The sequence below is a fragment of the Ursus maritimus genome, unplaced genomic scaffold, assembly GCF_017311325.1.
Source record: "Ursus maritimus isolate PB19 unplaced genomic scaffold, ASM1731132v1 scaffold_28, whole genome shotgun sequence".
NCBI lineage: Eukaryota > Metazoa > Chordata > Mammalia > Carnivora > Ursidae > Ursus > Ursus maritimus.
In genome coordinates, this window is record NW_024425341.1 from 35,883,277 (window position 1) to 35,903,769 (window position 20,493).

The 20,493-nt window shown below is 38.5% G+C and overlaps 1 protein-coding gene and 1 long non-coding RNA gene across 3 annotated transcripts in view; one reads left to right on the forward strand and one right to left on the reverse strand.

The window, feature by feature from the left end:
- Positions 1-20,493, reverse strand: part of SORBS2 (sorbin and SH3 domain containing 2) — a 175,917-nt gene that overhangs the window by 112,744 nt on the left and 42,680 nt on the right. The window lies entirely within an intron of this gene.
- LOC121105654 overlaps positions 4,877-20,493 on the forward strand; it is a 242,725-nt gene continuing 227,108 nt past the window's right edge. The window contains exons 1-2 of the long non-coding RNA XR_005838296.1: positions 4,877-5,078; positions 7,452-7,570. This is a non-coding gene — a long non-coding RNA (uncharacterized LOC121105654). The remainder of the gene's footprint in view (positions 5,079-7,451; positions 7,571-20,493) is intronic.

Below are 20,493 nucleotides of genomic sequence, written 5' to 3' on the forward strand. Positions count from 1 at the left end.
CTTGGAGGCATGTCTGAGCATGTCATTCCAGATCACAACTGCAGGGTGTTCCAGGCCCATCTTCATTCCCCTTTAGGGAGCCCCAGCAGTTTCTATGCCTTGGTACCAAAGGCACAGTTTGGGCCCCAGGTGACTCTCCAATAATCAGATCATGAGTTTAAAGCAGAGGTGACTTGGATTCTCACTTTCCAGAGGAAGAGATGCTCTTAGGTGAAGAGCAAAAATGTTCACCAGTCAGTAAAGCAGCAGCCTCAAAGAAGTGTGGAAGCTGGGGCAAACAACAATCATTGCCCAACGTCATTCCTGAAGTTTCTATGTTACTACGTACTAACCCATAATAAATGCATTCGGTCAAGAAACCCTGTGGTCACAGATACACGCGAAATATAAAGATGGGAAGCACAGACAGCATTTGCTGATTTTGCGAGCACCAAAGCCATCCTCAGGGCCACCCTTTGTGGCTCCATGAATTTCGTGTTCATCCTGATTCCGAAGGTTTAGTCTCAAGAGGAAGAATGAGCCAGTTGGATGAGTCATATTTTCGTTATAGTCACAGGAACATTCAAAAATGAAATCATTTTCTTCAGCTGAATGAACCTTATAAAAAGTAAATTACTTCATATGCATTTGGCAAAAGACTAATTAGCTATTTTGAGTTCTTCCTGGAATTATCTTACCCATTCTTTCCACCCTCCCTGATGCCTGCGTCCTGCTCTCTCTTTGCCCACTGCTTTCCTGGTCATGTTAATAAAATAGGAAAAGAGGGGTAAACATGTGATTTTGACAACCTTCAGATCCTAAAGTCAGGAGAAGAGGCCCCAAGCCAGTAATCTTTTAAAAGTGAGCATCTTTCAAAGATACAAATACTTTCAAGACCGTTTAATATTATCTTTACCATTGCTTTTATATATGATCTTTTAAAATCTGAATTAGAACATAATTTCTGGATTTCCCCTCTTTAGCTCTATCTGTATCTATTTCTATGTGAGTGCGAATGTATATATCTCTGTCCCTTTTCTTTTCCCCCAGACAGATTTTCCAATATACCTCAACACTTTAAAAACCAGAGCTGATTACGTATAAACTTGAATTCCTCTTCTATCGTGTGTCGAAAATTTCAATTCAGTTCTTGTGTACCAAAGAGCTCTTCAGCTTTTTTTCTTCTTTTGAAATAAAAGGACACTTCAATTGACAATGAAGGAGCCTACATTTTGCTAAAAGTAAACGGGAGGTTTCAAAGAAAGACTAATCTTGGGTGTTAGGTATGGATAATTATTAGTGACTTTTCCCTCCAATGTCTAGGTGTTTGCGATGCATTTTTGTTACCTTTTAAATAAAATGAAAACAAGCATGTAAGGAAATTACAGCGTGCCCACACACCTGCGTTTAAAAGAAGATAGGCTGTGTGTGGCGGAAGGGTGAACCTGCTGTTCCTCAGGTAAAGCATGGACAGCTTGGGTTACCTTATGGAAAGTTGCTTTTCCAGGGTTACCTCCAGCTCTTCATCGCCCCCTGCCGGCAGATCACCCGCATCTCTGCCTGCATTTCTGTAACCTTACCACACGTGCCATTCCTCGCACTTTGAACCGTAAACTCTGGCAGCCCTTCAGATGGGACTGTGGGTTAGTCAGCTTGTTACACGCATCGCCTTTCTCGCTACATTTTAAGTAACTTGAGGGGAGAGACAAAGCCACTTAAAGTTTTCGGCCTCCGTGTCCTCATCTGTAAAATGAGCGGGACTAGACCTCTTAACTTTTTATTAACTCTCGAATGCTATGATTCTTGTTCCCAGGAATGAAAGTCACGATTATTCTTTTAGCTTTGCTTTCACAAAAGCTTCCCTAGCCCAGAGATCCTAAACCCTAAACGAGAAGATATAGAACAATCCCTCAGTCTTGTGGAGGCCTTTATATTCCTCCTCCTGAGATGTTGCTGGCCAAAAGGTATTAAGGTGTTACTTATGTCATTTTTTGTTAAATAGGCATGAGGGAATTTTTCTCTTCCCCACTGAATATGTCTGAGGCCTTACCTTTTATTCTAGATCTGTATTTACCCTGAAATTTCAAGATGGATCAAATGTGCTTTCCCCTGTATTTACCACTTACGTTCTTTCCCACACAATGGCATGATGCCTATATTTGTATTATGGTTGTTAGTTTCCAACACGGAGTTGTTTTTTGTTTTTCTCTCTGTATTCTGCGTGAGATATACAGCTGCTTTACCTAGCCGCCTGTCTTACCAGTTAGGGAACTGGGGATGCTAGTGGCAGCACTGAGAACTGACCCGTCTGCTGGGAGTTCAGGGGATGGGCTGCCACTGGCGATGTGGGGAGACCTTGCTGTCTGATGGGGCATAGCGAGGCCAAGCTCTTCAGGTGAACAGTGATAGGCCTTGAGAGACACAAAACTGAGTCATAGCTCTATTAGCAAGTTGCAAATAAATATGTCCAAAACATAATAAGGATCCTGCAAATTAGATATTTGGAATTATTTTAAAAACTGATTTAATGCCTTCTACAGTGAAGATAGAATTGTGCAACCGAGCTAGACAACTTTTTAGTGCAGATATTTAGTTTAAGTTCAACTTGAGAGATTTGTAGGCATGTGTAGGTCTCATTAATGTTTCAGTTCATGTGGACTCTTACTGAACAGCATCATTCAAGTGAGTTCAAAGGGTCAAAGAACCCACAAAAATTGCAGAGCAGGGGAAGCCTGTCTCCTATGTCCTGCCACCCTTTCCTTCATCTTTTTGCATTGTTTTTTTGTTTCAGCACAATTGGATCTATATTCCTCCCAAGCAAAATTCCCAAACTTATGTGGGGTTTAGATGACTATACTTGAGGCAGTCACAGAGTAAAATATGAATGTGTTTGAAAGAGGGGCTATGTAACCTAAATCAGAGCTATTTGAAGATTCCTAAATTTATCTCTCAAATCCTGATCTGTGCTCCAGGCGCCAGACTTGGGATGTGAACTGCCCACCCACAGTGTCCACTTGGATATCCACCAGGTACATCAACCTGACCTCCCATCCTGCCCCACCTACCCTCTCCTCCTGTAGCATTTCACGTCTCTGCAAACAGCATCACCATTTCTGTTGCCCAGACCAAAAACAGTGACATGATATGGCTCCTATTTTTCTTATATTTACAAGAAAATCTTACCATCTCTGCCTTCAAAATATATCTAGAATGAAATCCTTCTCTTCATCTTCTCCACTACCACCTGATACTTGTGTCTAAGTCTGAAAGGTTCCACTTAAATCACTCACATTCTACTATTCCCCAAGTACTCAGAATGAAGTCTCCAAAATTGGAGGGCTGATCACTCATTTTCCTGTTTAAAGCCCTTCCATGGCCTCCCACCTCCCATCTGTACCATGGCCTGCAGGGTTCCCCGTGTCCTGGGCCCTCACAATATCCCTGGTTTCACAGCTACCACTCTCACTCCATGCTCCCCTACTCCAGGCTTGCTGACCATCTCGCGGCTTCTTGGACACACCAAGCCCACGATGATCCCAGAAGCTTTGCTACTGCCTGCAATCCTTCCTCTCCAGTTCTCTCCTTTAGCTCTTCAGGTCTGTGCTCAAATGCCACCTTATCAGAGAGACCTGTCCTAAGCACCCCATATAAAATGCTCTCCTTCACATTTCTTTTACCCTTTAAAAGCTTTTTTCTTCAGAGCACTTCTCATCATCTCATCTTACGTGTTTGTTTATTATCTCTTTCCCACCATAAGAATGTAAGCTCGGAAGACCAGGGCCATTATGGGGAGAAGGTGATTCACAGTCAGGAAATTCAGTCATGGGGTGGAGCTTATGGAGTTTCCACCTGCATGACAGCATCCTGTGGCTCACACAGGGTAGTTAGGGGAAGGAATGAGTATGACACATTACGGAGATCAATATGTATTTTTTTTCCCTCAGGAAGTGCAAAGAAGTAATCAACTTCACTATTTAGGCAGCTTTATCAGCTTTAGCCCTTAGGCAGCTATGGGAAACATGGCTGTGGTAGACAAGAGTGCAAGAGAAAATCAAAAAGTACAAGTCAGTGCTTTATAATTTGAAACTAGAATCCTATAGTTCTTTGATAACTATTTGATAGTTATAGAACTACAACTGTTTGGTGACTACTTATTTGCTGATTGCTCCACTGTCATTATATTTCAGCACTGCATAACTTAATATTGCCATATGTGCATCCTGAACACCATTATTTGACATTGCTGTATTCTCATGTGAAACTAGACAAACATCGTGATCACACTTTGGACTCTGATCATGGGCTTTGATTCCCAACAACGTTGACGTAATTCAGTGAAATTTGGGATCGCCACCACTACTTAGGATCTTAATTTTCAATTCTATAAATGTGATAGAAGAGCTACTGTCTATTTTAGGTAAAACGAAAAAACCACTTGGTGGTAACAATTTTCCCTATTTAGTTGTATATAGGGCTGATTTGCAATCTTACATCTAATTTCCTTTAGTTATGTTAAGATTATGAGTAATGGGGTACTGCCTTATACAAATAACACACGTGCATTTTAATGATTCATCTTCAATTTCTTTCCAAAAGAGTATCCCAAATAATTGAAGGAGCCAGCCGGTTGAAATGTAGGATATTTCTGAGCAATGTCTTACAGTGAACCTCAAAACATACCACCGGTCTCCTCTGACTCTATACTTGGTCTATACTTGAATTTTATGAATACACTGAGCTGGCATTGTGTAGAATAATGGCAGATTGCACAAACTTAATGTTTATCTCTCTTTCTTTAAATTTGCTGTCGGCTCTTTTCTACCTCATCAGCACACAGAACTTGTAACTTAAAATTTGCACAGAAATATGTTTTACAGCAGCAATAAGTACCATCGTGCCCCCGCCCGGCCGCAATTGTCTGTGTTTTGCTTTTTGCCATTTCCGTTATAGGGTCAACCGCATTCTGAAAGCAGAAGCTCCTCCTGGTGACGTAGCGTCAGAAGGTCAATAGTCGCCTAATGTTACGTCACACGCCTGCGTCACTCACTTCTCTTCCTGTCGTCAGGTTGGCGTTTCTCACCTCAGCGGCGAAAGGAAGGGTGAGTACAGGACAGTAAGATATTTTGAGAGAGAGAAAGACAACGTTCACATAACTTTTATTACAATATATTGTTATAATTGCTCTATTTTATTATTGTTGTTAATTTCTTTCTGTGTCTCACTTAGAAATTAAACTTTATCACAGATACGCACATATAGGAAAAAACATAGACTACATGAGGTTCGGTCCTATTCGCGGTTTCACGCATCCGCTGGAGGTCTGGGAATGTATCCCCTGAGGATAAGGCGGGCGGGGGAGCCCGAGGGGGCGGGGGCGGGGAATGACTGTAATACCATCTTGCTCTCTATCTCAAATCATTTTAAACGTTCACTTTAGTTCTTTTTCAGAACACATGACTCCATAGAAAGATAAGGAATTGTGGTTTTGGACCACAAATTAAAGCCTTGTAAATCATCATTTAAAAAAAATAATCTATAGTGGCATTTTTCATCATAGGTCTTAGGAAATATCAAAATTTTGTAGTATATATATATATGATTTTTTTGCAAATAAAAACAAACTTATTTTACCTATTAGCTTTATACTACTTTTGGAAAGCATGCCTACGTAATTTATATGAACTGATAGAGCAATATTAAAAGGGTGGTGTCATTAATATTTATGCTGACTTCACAAGCATAAAGTAGGATTATTCCAGGCAACGGGTAAAAAGGGGATGATTTAACAATATTTGTTCTGTTTTAATATTGTCTCTAGCAACATATAGATTTTCTTTCCAAGAAATACTTCTGCATTCCAAAAAAGAGATAACAAAGTTGTGAAAAGGCATATAACAAGGTCAGAGGGACAGAGGTAAAACAAAATAACATAATTTTCAGGTTAAAGAACACTTTTAAATTAAGCCCAAAATATGAAGCCTGAAAGACGGGGGCTGACATTTTAAAATCAGAAAAAGCACTGGTAACATTAACTACTTTTTTTCTAAGCCCTCACTTATCAGAATTAAAAGACACTCCATTGAACTTCAAAAAAAATTTTTTCATAAAAGTAGATTAGAAACTATTTTATGGGGGCACCTGGGTGGCTCAGTCGGTGAAGTGTCTTTTGGCTCCGGTCATGATCCTGGGGTCCTGGGATTAAGCCCTGCATTGGGCTCCCTGCTGAGCAGGGAGTCTGCTTCTCCCTCTCCCTCTGGCCCCCTGGCTCGTGCTGTCTCTCATGTGCTCTCTCTACCTCAAATAAATACATAAAATCTTAAAAAAACAAAAAAACAACCTGCTTTATGTAGTGAGTAGAAAATTTCTGGGGCTCAACAATTTAAAATGCAAAAGACTGAAAATGTAGACAGAATCAAAATCCTTTGGAAGGATGTATGAATGACAGCTTCATTCATGTTTCCCTCTCTTGGCTACGAATGGATTAAGCACACAGATCCTAAGTGATAAATGAAAAATACTTAAGTGCTTGATAGATATATAAGAAATACTAACTGCTCAGTAAATTTTTCTGAGATATGTAACAGAATATACTATTCATGTTCACTGTACAGTGTGTCTAATGCAAATACTGGAGAACACTGAGCAAACCAAGTCTATCACACCTTTTCAGTCTGCTCAAAATGAGGATACTTTTCTTTTTTCTTTTTTTTGAGGCTATTTTTCTATATACAAATCACAAGCAAGAGACCTGAAAGAAAGCAGTCTTCTTCCTCTTCCTAATAAATAGAAACAGACAAAATTTTTCTATCATCATCAGATTTCACAGAAAAAGTATTTCAGAACTAATGTTTATAATCCAAATTATGAGCTCTTTTCAAAAACTGTAGCATCACCTTCTGCCTTGTTTCCTGACAGAGAGATGGGATGACTACCTGGTAATGTCTACTGCAAGGGCGTGCTAATGTGGTGATCAAGAGTGTAGACTCTGGGGCCCAGCCAACTGGGTTAAAAGCCCATTCTACCATATCCACATGGATGACTTCAGGCCACTTACTTTATCCTCTCTCTGAACCTAAAAGCTTCTTCCTCTATAAATAGGGATAACAATGGTGCCAACCTCCTGCAGTTTTTGAAGGCTCCAATGATTAATATGCATAAAGCACTTAGAAGTAGGTCTGGCACATAATGCCAAAAATGTTACTACTACTGCTATTAAAAAGTCAGTGTTTCTTTGGTGTTGATACTTGTAACTGGTGGCTGAATCCTTTCAGTTATGGGTCCCTTTCTTGTCTCGGTTATTTGTTCAGATAAATTCTCTACTCAGGTCTTCTCTTTTTATAAACTAATTATATTCGAAGTGTACTAAATCTTGAAGACATGAAATCAGTCCTCCTAGAGTCACATTTGTTTCTTTAATGCACAGATGGCAGAGTAAAATCTGTGTTAATTGCACCTTTATTTTGTACATTAAGGCTCCAAGAACAGTGGCTTCCTGAGATTGACTTGGAGCTGGTTTTGATTGATGGCTCTCACCAGCACACCAGACTGTGGGGGCAGATAAGAAGCCCACTGGGAGAAGATCTCAGGGAAGGTAAGGATGCCATGCTGCAGCCCAACCCTAGGCGACAGATGTCCCTTTATAAGAGAGAGTTGAAGAACAGGCTTCAGCAAATGGAAACTGCAAAGTGATCTTGATTACTAGTGACATTTAATTGCAATTAGATTTTTAGCAATAACTAAAAAGATGATAAAACCTTTCACTTCCTTTTGCATCAAACTGCTCATGTTGGCGTATTTTAGTGTGCATTCTTCCTGCAACACCATCAAAAACAGGTTCACTGTATTTGCAGGATACTGAAAAGAGTTAATGGCCAGTGCAGGCTTTCTCCTGGCTTCAAAGTTCAAAGTTATCTGCACTCAGACTCAGCCACACAAATTATTCCCTGAGAGTAATCTTCAGTGAGTTGCTAGGAGATGACCGGTTTATGTTTTCCTTTGATTATAGGGCATAACCGCCCCACTGTCAAAATGCCAAAAGTTAAAAAAAAAAAAAAAAAAAAGGGCAGTGATTGCTTAAGAATAATTTTTTCCTGTTATCTGCAGGGAAACATTGAAACCTGGATTGTTTTGCATGAAGGGAAATTAAGGGAGCTGTAAAGATCTATGTAGTAGAATTACAAGAATTTTTCTCTGAGCAAGACCCGTATTTCTCCAGTTGTAGTCGGTGTGTGACCAATGTTTAATGCATATTTGTTTAATCAATCTGAATCATAATTGTTTAGTGATTTCTTAAAAAATAGTATTATGCATAGGTACCATGGATGGCTTATGGTTTAAAAGAAGTGCTTACACATATTTATAGGAGCCTGACATGGGTCAAAAGAGATAAAGGGCCAGAAACTGAAGAGTATAATTAACTCAACCCTCTGGAGAGAGGTAAAATAAAAACAGAAAAGACTGTAACTCTTCTGGCCCCAACACCATGGCTCATTTCATTCTGCCATAGTATCTCCTGGATATACAGTTATGTAATATATACTTCTTTTTCTATGATAACCAATATAGTGATTAAAAGTACTAACTGCTACTTATTAGCTGTGTGAATTGGGTTGAATTACTTACATTCTCCGTGCCTCAGTTTCCACAACTATAAAATGGGGAAAAATAATAGTGCATGCCTCATAGAATCAATGGGAGGAATTAATCTATATAGTTATAATGAAATAATATTTGTAATATAGTTAGAAAATAATATTCTTAGAAAAGTACCTGCTACAAAAAATTGATTAAGGGAATGTAAGTTATAATATTCACTATGATTATTAGCATTGTTTTATTGCCTCCTGAACACAGCTCAACACCCCCCAAGAGCTTGAGGATCAGGTATACGAAACTGGAAAAAGTCGGGAAGCCACAAGTGTGGACAAATAGGGTAGGATGAACAAAGGCAGAAGTTCAAGGACGCAAAGAGAAAGCTGAGGTTTTCTTAAATCTCCTGTCTTGTCCGTTGTAGATTACCACCCTATTCTCAATAATTTGGTGTATATGTGCTTCAGGCTTCCTAAGGTTGGCTATGTAGTTGGCAGCTCGCGTGCACAAGGACATCTATGTTTATGACACTTAAAGTCATGTTTACCTGGGTGTCGAGCAAGAGAAAGAGCACTTCTCTGGGATTTGGAAGTTCTAGGTTCGGTTGCTAGCTGGGTGGGTGTCCTCAGGAATCTTTCTGCCTTCGTGGAATTCCATTTCCTCATTTGCAAATGAGGTAGCTGGACATTGTTTCTTTGATCTCCACATTTTTGTGATTTTATGATCTATCTTTACAAGGGCAGTTGTGCGGTATATTTTCCTTTGCTGGTTAGCTCTAGGCAAATCCATCGTGTGGAAACCCAGAGTTATAGATCAGAAACAGTTAGATGATCTATTTTTGCTCTACAAACAAGTAATATGCTCCATAAATGGATTATCAGATCCAATTAAATAGCAGCCCAATGTCTCTAAAATAGAATCTGGTTTTCAGTAAAACAGCTTATTGGTTTCCTATTGTATAAGTTAAAGTACGTACGTAATAGAGTTGTTTAAATGGCACATTTAAAAAACTACTCTGGCAACTCACTTTCTTAGAGAGCGGTTACCTAGAAAAATGAAAAATGAAAATTCAGTCTTTCTGGTTGGAGAGGCAGCAGGTGTGAGTTCTAGCTCTGATACTAAATCTAGAAGGTTCCTAGGAGAATGACGTAAACAGACTTGCTAGTATTATTTTTATAGAGACTCTCAAACCAGTGTGAACTGTACACTGTAATCAATTATTAAATGTGATTCAGGCTAGGGCAGTCTATGCTGACTCAATTCAGATACTTTTTTCTCTCCTGCATTCGGTTATCAGTTATGTGATATATAGAGTAACAGTTACACGGATCAGTTTCTGCAACTCCATCCTGCAACCTACTTTTTTATTGTAAATAAACCAGATGGGGGGAGGGGACAAGGCAAAGGGAGAAAGTGCCATGTTTCAAGCCATTTGTCTTGATATTTTAGTGACAGCTCAATCTAATTAATTGTATCTGGCTCCGACTAGCTTAGCATAAGGTGTTAGCTTTCAGCTGCAAATGAGTAGCACTTGACAAGGTGAGAAATCCTCCTTTGATTGCGAAATCATCCATTTCTAATCTGTTTTGAAAATGAAAGCCCTAGTAATATGTGACATAAAAAAACAACCACCACCACCAAAAAAACCCTCTTTTCTTATACATAACAACTGAGTTCTGCCAAGGAGGCTTATAGCCTGGTTACTATACATGGCAGAGATAGTTGTCTTCTCCTACCCAGTCTTTCCTTCTTAGCATAACAGAAGTTTTAGGTGGGCACATGGCATTAGCCAGACAAAGACTACATTTCTGTTTCCCTTGCTTTGTGACCAAATTTTGGTTGGTGAGTGTGAGAGGAAATGATGCATGTACCCTCCAAGGAGCTGTGGCCTTACAGGGAAAGGACATTCCTTCTGCTTTCCCTCTTTCTCCTCTCTGCGGGCTGGAATGCAGACCTGGTGTTAGGATCTGGAACAGCCATCTTGACCATAAAAGGGAAGCCATGTGTTGTTGAATGTGGGGAAAGGAGCCCAGGTCTCTGATAATTATGGAGCTCCTCATCTTACATCACCAATTTGCACTTTTCCACGAGTGGGCAACACACATCTCTCTTGTTTAAGCCTCTATTGTTTTTGGGTCTCTGTAACAGCACTGAACTTTTATCCCAGTGAATGGACTGTGACATTTGGAATCCAGCACATTATAAAAATAATATTATATATTAGCATGTAATAATATATATAATTTATATTTATGCATAGTTACAAGGAGAAAGTCTGCAGTTTTATAGTAAATTTTATTTTCCTCTGTCACATGTTGAAATGTTGACATGTTACTAGTAGTAAACATATTCTTGGAGGCACTCTAACCCCTGTGCCTCTTTTGAAGATCTTATTTCCTCCCTCCATGCCTCACTCTATTTGTTCCTCCCTCCCTTCCTTTCTTTTTTCCATCCTTGAACACCTTCTCATCTCCACTGGACTATAAATTCCTTGACAAGGACAAGACGTAACTTCCATGTTCCATGGTTTCCTAACCCAAAAACTAAACACAGCGTTTTACACATTTAAACAGTCCTTAGTGAGCCTTTATTAGAGAAATACTCAAAAGACATGCACAGAGCTGTATTAAGTTTTAACTTTACCATGCATTGATTTCCTGAAATGAACAATTTGAAAACAATTGCCTAAAATAAATATAAAATTTAATTTCTAAGTTTCCAGACAGAACTTATTAATGATAACAATACATTTAAAGAGAAGTTTCAATGAAATTTTAAATGATTCAGTACCTCGAGAAACAGCCTGAGGTCCCACAAATAGTAACATGATATATTTAATAAGATGGAATTTGTAAATCTGTAAAATTTGTAAATCTGCCTTTAAATATAAAGCACTTATGGCCCAATATTTATCCCCTTATTGATCAGTAAAAATTAGCTGATGATTAAGAGAGCCCAAAACCACAAAAGACAAAATATTCATGGAATGTATTGTAGGAAATGAAATTATTTATTCTGAGGTTTAGAAAATAAATTGAAAAAAATTCCTTAAATTCCTCATTTTCCTGAGTTAATATTATAACAGTTGATTCTGATTATTCACATTTAGTGTAAACTTCTTTATGAGTGAGAGAGGACCACCACAACTAATTGATGAATCAAGCTATATTTTACCTCCTATATAACGCATTGTGCATATAATACATTTTGTCTTTACAATGCAGAAATAGGGACAATGTTAGGATTCCTAGACATTTTCTAAAAAATATTCAGAATCATATCTTGGCCAAAACAAGGCAAAAGCTTCCCTGTATCTAAGAGAGGGGGCCTGGGTCCCAGGTGTTCCTTTTGTGAAAGGAACTAATCCACTCTATGTGAAAACTGTATTGGGTGCCACAAGACATTATGTTTATTATCCTCTGATTTTGAGACCTAGAGAATGCACTTAATGAATTGTTGAAAGATATTTACAGCATACATCTTCTCAAAGAATGAATTACTATCGCGAAATCTGTCCCTTGGGCTGAGGCATTGTGGGAAGAGGAACACGGGATTAGGCTTTAAAAGTTTAGATTCTGAATTTAAATGGTATCACCAACAAAAAGGGGGGGAGGGGTAAACGTGAGGTGATGGACGTGTTAAATAACTCCATGGGGGAATCCTTTCACAGTGCATACATCAAATCGTCATATTATGTGCTTTAAATATCTTATAATTTTATTTGTCAGTTATACCTCAGTAAAGCTGGGGGAAAAAAAAGAAAAGCTTAGATTTTACCAGGGCTCCAATATCTACTTATTGATGTGACTGTAGGTGTGTCACTTTGTCTCCCTGGACTTCCGTTTTCTCCCCTTTGAAAGGGAATGACGCTAAGAAAGGGTCCTGGTTTGTTTACCTCATGGGATCAGTTAGGCTAAATGGGAGACAATCTAGGACAAAATACACCATGAACAAAAAATGAATTGCAATAAAAACTAACTTCCTGGGGCACCTGGGTGGCTCAGTCTTTAAGCATCTGCCGTCGGCTCAGGTCATGATCCTAGGGTCCTGGGATCGAGCCCCGCATTGGGCTCCCTGCTCAGTTGGAAGCCTGCTTCTCCCTCTCCCTCTCCCCCTGCTTGTGTTCCCTCTCTTGCTCTCTGTCAAATAAATAAAATCTTTAAAAAAAAAAAAAAAACAAAGCAAAACAAAAAACCAAAAAAACTCCAAAAACCTAATTTCCTGCTCTTTAAGTGTGATAGCAACTTTTGATCTGTCATCTATTTATAGACAAGATTACCATGGTGATTGAATCTTTGCCCTGACTTTCTGGAAGAATACACAACAGGTAGCAGTGAGATCTTTTGAAGCCTGTGTAAGCAAACTCTGGAGCAGCCAGTGAAAGACAAAACTGTTTTCTCACATTTGACTGCAATTTTGTTCCAGATGCAAAACGCAAATGAGGTTGGGAGGCAAACACTATGGAGAAAGAATTTTTTTTTTTTTGGTGTAACCAGAGGATGAACCCTAGACCACAGTTTCAGAGAAGCCAAATATTTTACTGTAAAGTAGAATAAGAAAATACCAGATCTTTCTGCAAAAGCAAAATAGTTTTTGCTTAAAAATGCAGTGGAGAAAAGGGAAAATAAGACCCGTTTTAGGAGACTAAATCCATTACTTGAGGAAGGGCCCTGCTCCAGAGAGCTGAGGTCTTCCTCTTGGAAATTATAGACTTTTGTTCCTTATAATTAGGTCCTGTGTTGCTCAACTTCCAAATAATTTAGAGGAAACTATTATGCGAGATTATAAGTTTCCTCCAAAACAACCTTTTCGATGTGTAGCAAAATGTTGTAAGGAAGGAAAATGAGGAGTTCTTTAGATTTTAGCCAAAACAATAATTGAAGCCCTGAGACATTATAAAAATGGACACTATTGATACCTGTTAAAGGGTCATGAGTTCAGTAAGAGATGTTAGAACTAATCACACTTCAGCATAACTCACAAAAAAAAAAAAAAAAAGAAAAGGAGATCATGTTTTGTTGGTGGGAGAGGGTAGGCAGGGTGATGAAACAGGTTGGTGAAATGTAGAAGCTTTGTCTACTTCTCTGGAGAACAGTGTCAGGGATGGATGTTACTTTCTGTGTTTTGTTTTTTAAAAAAATGAAAAAACATCCATGGGACCCTGACAAGACAGGACAGTTCCTAATTCTTGGGATCTCAAAATGATTCTTCACTCTTAATCAGCTGTGAGCAACTACATTTATTTTAATTATTATTATTATTACCCACATGGGCATTTAATTAGAAAGTGGCATTATTTGGAAAACCGTTTCTGCAATTTAGTCTAACGGAATTTGACTTAAAGCAGCTATGTTGCCTTTTTGGATCTTCTTGAGGCGTGAAAATCCTGAATATTACTTCAGACTATACAGAATGGTCATTTACCATGAATCATTTCTGGTATCTGGTTTGTAGCAGAACATAATCAGGGCTGGATCAGTAGTTATTCTGGGTCAGAATTTTGAAAAAGTTTTTAAAAAGTAGCACTTGAAGAAACAGTAAGGGTCCTTTTCCTTCATCCCTATGTTGGCCCTAACAACGTTGAGTCTTTTCTTCCTTTACTTAAAGGCCGAAACATTGATAATACTATGGATATTCAGTGTCTATCATCCAGAAGCACCTGGGCTTTTATTAATAGTCCTTCAATGTTACCTAAAACTCTACCCAAAATGGGTACCCAAGGTGCAAGAAAATAACCAGTTTTCTAAGATTTAGTATAATTTAATTTGTCTAATAGCTTAAGTGGGCCAGAGCTGAATTCAAACATCATAGGGGGAAGAAGAAAAACATCTGAGAAATGAATCAATCCCAGAGCCACTTAGAGGCATATTGTATGTTGGGCACAACTTTGGTCCTATAGGCAAGCACCTGAAATAACACAGATACCTTTTTCTGTGGCATAACACAACTTCACTGAGAACAGAAAAAGACTCTTTTGCTCCATCTCCTCCAAGAACTTTGAAATCAGTCTCATGTTTTTGGAGAATAAGTACCAACTTAGTTTGAATTATGGATTGTGTGGAACGGGGTATGTTTTAATGAGCTTAAACTAAAGCAACATATGTTAAAAGAGTGATTTATTTCTATGAGGATCATGAGAAAATAACTGTGAGGTTTTAAGGGAATCTAGGAGAAAAAAAAAAAAGACCCAACACGCCAATACAAAGTATGCTCTCACTATCCATAAAAAGCAGAGACTCTGATTTGCTTCAGGCACTATTCTGAGCCTTATTCTATTTATTTCCTTAGAATAATTTCCAGTATTTGTTCAGGCACAGAGAACTGGGGACTCCATGTGGGGCATGTGACTTTTGCAATTATGCAGTGCTTCTGTTTTAAGCATATGTCTTTCTCGTTCAGTTATCTCTGTAGGGCCTTTGAGGAACTGGTGGCATTCACAGCCACAGAGCAGGACGCTGACCTAGCTTCAGTGAATGTCAAGGTCCTGGGTTCATAAGGAATGAAGAGAGAGCAGCTGTAGTGTGTTCATCTACACTCCAGCAATGTTGCAGCGACATATTTACAACCCCTTTACTTACTTCGCACTTGACTTGTTATGCCTTGTATACAAAGTGCAGGCACCCAAGAGGTGACAGTTGTCATGGTTTTTAGCATGCTTGTTAGCACCTGACACTTCAAGTAATTTTGCTCCTCTGTTCCACATGCCAATTCCTTTACAACTGGACAGCAGGAAGCAGTTTTGAGGGGATAAGTTAGCCTTTCATTGTTTCAACTTCCAAGTAGAGTTAACAACCCAAGAAGCCTAGTAGTAAAAAGAGCTTGGGTTCCTTGACTTACATACACCTGCTTTGGCTTTCTTTGAGGATGCTTCGGTATTTTGGGGGGAAAAAAAAAGACAGCATAAATTTAGATCTTAAGCAGTGCTGGGACAACTTTTGTGTTTTTTTATTGAATACTTGGGGTATTTGCATGCACAGAGAGTGAAAAAAGACCAAAAAAAAAAAAAAAAAAAGGTAGGTAGTTAATGGTCTTCATAGCTACCAGAAGGAGCTAGTTATCTTTCAACAATATTATTTTTTGGAGTGTCGTGATACTTGCAGAATTGATTTCTGTGACAGAGTCCTAATGTGCCATCTAATGATCAGATTTATAATTTGTCTTTAAGATGTCAAGTAGGTGTACCTAACTGTACTTTCCTACCTCTCTTCACCACCATTTGTACTGTTGTCAGAAGGCTCTTCCTAAAACCTAGCCCAATTACCTCACTCCCTTCTTTCAAAACTTATGGGGGCTCTTCATCATTGGAGAGTCCAACTTCTTTTTTTTTTTAAGATTCTATTTATTTGGGGGAGGGGAGTACAAGTAGGAGAGGGGCAGAGGCACAGGGAGAGACAGAATCCCAAGGAGACTCCACACTGAGTGTGGAGCCTGATGTGGGGCTTGATCGCATGACTCTTGAACGTGACCTGAGCGTAAATCCAGTGTCGGACACTTAACCCACTGAGCCACCCAGCCGCCCCCGGAGAGGCCAAATTCTGATGGTCTAGAATGACCTCAAGGCCATCCACTGATCTGACTCTATTTTCCTTTTTCAGTCTCATTTTTTTTTTTTTACCACATCCCTCACTTCAGCCATGTCTCTGCTCTTCCTGAATCCACCGCGATATCCATGCTGTTTTCCCAATCTGGATAAGGAATTTCCTTCACCTTTTATTTCCCCAAATTCCACCCATTCTTCAAGGCTTCTCAACCCCTGACTTAATTGCTCTTTCTTTGTGTGTTTTTAAAAATGCTTTTAGTCTGTTTAAACCCTGTAATATACAATTTAATTTCCCCCGTCAAAAACAGCATCTGAAATCATGCCTGTATTTCTCATGGCTTGAAACACGGAGAGAGACCCACAAGCCAGCTTATTCATGTGTTCAGCGTACTGACTATATTTACTCTTCCTGTGTTCCCAGAACACTTTCTTTGAGCAATACTAGAATACTTTTCCTTCCTGTCTGTTTCTCTCAATATAATTTCTGGGAGATTCAGGCTAATTTCTCTAATGTTTCTCATTGTATCCAGTTTAGCACCTTGTACATTTTATATGCTCAATATGTTTTTAAAAAATGGATCATATATAAGATTGTGTTGCCAGTTTATATTTTAATGGAGAGCTTTTTAAAAAAGCAATTACAGTAAATCTTTGACTAGTTCCATAAAAAGATTTAAACAGCTATTTTCGAGCATTTCTCCCATTAATATTTACAATGAACTTCAGCCTTCTGTGGGTCAACAGTTACAAACCATCAGAGCCTGCTATGATCCAGTAGTTACAAAAGGGTGGGAAATACCCTGCAAGATGCACCATGCTGCAGAGATTCTAGCTTGGAATCATTACGACTAGTGCTGGATATTCTAGCTAATCATGTTCTGTATTCAAAGGAGAAGCTGCCTACAGCACAGCTTCTAAATGTTGGTTCCTGGTACCTACCACGTAGAACTCTACTCCAGAGGATCAAACGAAATACCACATCCTATATAGCTCTAGCAGCGCTACCTTGAGGAAGTTACTTAATCTTTCCAAGTCTCAATTTCTTCACCAAGGGAAATTGTGCATTACAATTCTCTGATGGGGATCCCAGGAGGTAACTAAGCAAAATGCTACCTTGTGCTTAGCTATAGCATTGATCACTAAATATTAGGTCTTGTTGATTTTATTATGATTTTTGCTATTGTTCATATAATACGTGTAGCCACTGCTATTAATTTCTGGCTCGTCACTTCCGCCAATTTCAATTTATCAGATAAGTTATTGTAATAATCTTTTTGTTGGTTTTTCTATCTCTTGTTCTCCCCCAGTCCCTCCTTCTCTCTCTTTCTCTCTCGATTGCATGGTGCAGTTGTTGCAAGGTCAATCTTTTGAAAAGGAACAGTGACTTCACATTATCTATTAATAAATTCCAAGTCAAGCCCAGCACAATACGTTCCCAACCTAATCTTCAGGACGTTATACTCTATTTCTCTTCTTATATTCTGTTCTTTAGTAAAACTGGACTTTTTGCATCTCCTTTTTATGTGCATTTTATGTTTTAGCCTTCATTTGAGTTTTATGAGCACATTTTAACTGGGGGCCGGCCACATGTCAGACATTGTTTTGGGTCTTAGGGGTGCCAAGATAATCAAAACAAGTCCCTGTCTTCCAAGAGCACATGACTGGTATGGCATGGAAGATATGATTTTGAGTCACATTTTTTGTGATAGGTTTCTTCTATTAGGATTACTCCTAATTACTCTTAAAATCACACGCATTTCTTAGAGGGTCATCTCAAAGTAGTCCCCTTTATAAACAACGTAAATTCCTCATTCTCTCATTTAAACTAATGTATTTCTTCATCTGAGCTACTTCATCTTGTATTACTTTGTTATTTGGTGTTTATGTTTTTTTTGAGGATGGGGCCATACTTTATTTACTTTTGTATTCTTCTTTGTGATTTATAAATACTAGGCTTTCAGGAAATCCTTGCTGAATTATCAAGGCAGCATATTAGTAGAATTTGAGTTTAAATAGAAAAATACCTAATATTTTCATCCTCATTTTTTATTTTTATTTGTTATAATCTTTTTTTTTTTTAAAGATTTCATTTATTTATTTATTTGAGAGAAAGAGCAAGCAAGCACAAGCAGGAGGAGTGCCAGGCAGAGGGAGAAGCAGACTCCCCGCTGAGCAGGGAGCCCAAGGTGGGACTTGATCCCAGGACCCCGGGATCATAGCCTGAGCTGAAGGCAGACGCTTAACCAACTGAACCACCCAGGTGCCCCTCATGGTCATTTTTTTAAAAGACCTATCCCCAAAGATCCTTAATCTAACAAAGGTACTTGATAGGAACTACTTAAGCTGAACAACTGATGGTTTTGGAAACCACATTTAAGTAGATATAAGGATGTATATATATATATGCGCACACACTAACACACTAGATTTAGCTTGAGTGAATAAGGAGATTGGGTGCTTATTTTCTTGATGTTCTTTTCTTGTACTGTTTGTCCTACAAGTATATATGATTGATATATTAGAAAATTATGGAAACAGATGAAAGCAAAGTAGAAAGATATAAATATACAGATAAGATAAATATAGTATGGGAGCATGGACATTGACCAGGGATTTCAGAAATAGAAGTATTAGAAATGTGTCTGAGAGGAGGGTCTGTTTTTAGCACATTTGGACACCCATCTTTAAATATGAGACACATTTCTGGAAAGAACACAGGGTCCTGTGAGTGAAGTATTGGGTTGCCTTGTTTTATATTTACTTGAGGCTACTACACAGAATCAACAAAAGTGTGAAGGGAAAGCAAAACCAAATGAGTTTGGTTGTAGAGACATGCATGCAGTAATCTTCTAACAGTTTTAGATCCCTGAACAGATGCTTTTGCAAAGGCAGTAGCATCTGGAAGTACGCACACACGTTCTTCTCTTTATACTCCTTGGCGTTGTCTCCATGGTTACTAAATGAGTCACTCCCTTCGATCAACACTGATGTGATAGAAATAGCTTCATCAAAGCAAATTCTCTTTTCCTCTGGAAAGTGGACAGATTGTTAAGGAATGTCCACAGTTTGCATTAATGATCTTATTGCTTCTGTGGTCACAGTTGCAGCTGACTTAAATGGGTGCCAGAGTCTACATAGTGTATTAGTGACTGGCTCTCAAAGGAAGAGTATTCACATAGAAAATTCAGTAATTGGTTCTTTATCATACTCTAGTGTAGAACATTTTTGATAAGTTCATCTTATTTCTTTCAATACTTTTGATTTTCTTTTGAAATTAGCTAAAACATAATTTTGTTACCAGATTACCAAATTAGGCCTTTTTTTTTTTTTTTAATCAGATCGTACCCATGTGAAAAAAAGAAATGCCTGAGGGGTTCTCTTCAATAAGCTTCTTTTAAAATGTGTTTATTAGGACACAAGCCTTATTTATCAAGGTTCTTAAACCATTATGCATTAATAAAAGTTTGACTTCCAAATAATGTCCTGTGATTAGGCTTATTGTACTTTGATAAGGCCAGGTTTTCTACACATTTTAAGATAGAGCAAGAAGAATAGCTTGTTCAGGAGAAATAATTAAACCCAAATAAAACCACCTCGTTCGCTGTTTTGAATTACTAGTTAATGTTTGTCCCTGAATCTGCTCCAGGCAGGTTTCATGCTTTCTTTGATGAGTAACTCTTGTGGGAATATGATGGGCTTTTAAGGTTAAACCCATCTGGGTGGTATAATCCTTGACCAGGGGTCTGAAATTTAAAAAAAAAAAAATGCTTGAAGTATACATGGTCAATTTCTTCTAAATAATTTGAGTTTTAATAAACCTATGGGGAATTACTTCTGTGAACATTATTAGAATGTTAAAAAAAATTTTTTATTCCAAAAACAGAGTGCTTATTTTCCGGGTCTGTGGGCTTATCCAATCAGCCCAGGAACAGGATTCAGTTAAGATTCTTTCTGGCTTGTGGAGATCGGAGACCGAACAGAATGCCAGTGACTGTCTCCCTCAAGAAGGCTCCTTGGTGGTGTGGTGGAAAGAATGTGGTCATGAATCCGTGCTTTCAAGGCTCTGGTTCTACCATCTGTCACCTACCATTTGTCAGGCAAATGTTTTCACCTGGCTGTGGGGTTGATAAGGACTCTTGAATGGCCAAAAAAAACCAAAAAACAAACAAACAAAAAAAACCCAACCAAAACCACGCAGTATTTGTGGTTGGGGATCACTTGAAAATATTTTGCTAAGGTTCTGTCTTTGCCATTCTATCTAACTTTGGTAATCGTGATGGATCTTGTGTTCTAGGTAAATACTGGTGAAAACTTCTTTCAATGCTGCCACCTTACAAGCATTTCTGTCTCCTCTGGGGAGGTGGATAAGACTATTTTGGGTGAAC